Here is a 258-nt window from a genome sequence, read left to right on the forward strand (position 1 = left end):
TTCAGGGGTTCCCCAGGGAGCCCCAAAGTTCCCCCGGGCACCCCAAGGCTGAGGGGGTTCCCCCAAACCCCAGGGGGATTTTTAAACACCACAAGGGGTCCCCCAAATCCCCCCAGATCTGGGGTCCTCCCAAACCCTCGAGGGTCCCCCCAAATCCCCCAGCCCCCCTTCATTGCAATAAAGGCGCTGCAGCCCCGGGAGTGGAGCAGGGGGGATTTATTGGGGGCGGTCCTGGGGGGCTGCACCACGGGGGTCTTT

This window comes from Ammospiza caudacuta, chromosome 32 (assembly GCF_027887145.1).
Source record: "Ammospiza caudacuta isolate bAmmCau1 chromosome 32, bAmmCau1.pri, whole genome shotgun sequence".
In the NCBI taxonomy this organism is placed as follows: Eukaryota; Metazoa; Chordata; class Aves; order Passeriformes; family Passerellidae; genus Ammospiza; species Ammospiza caudacuta.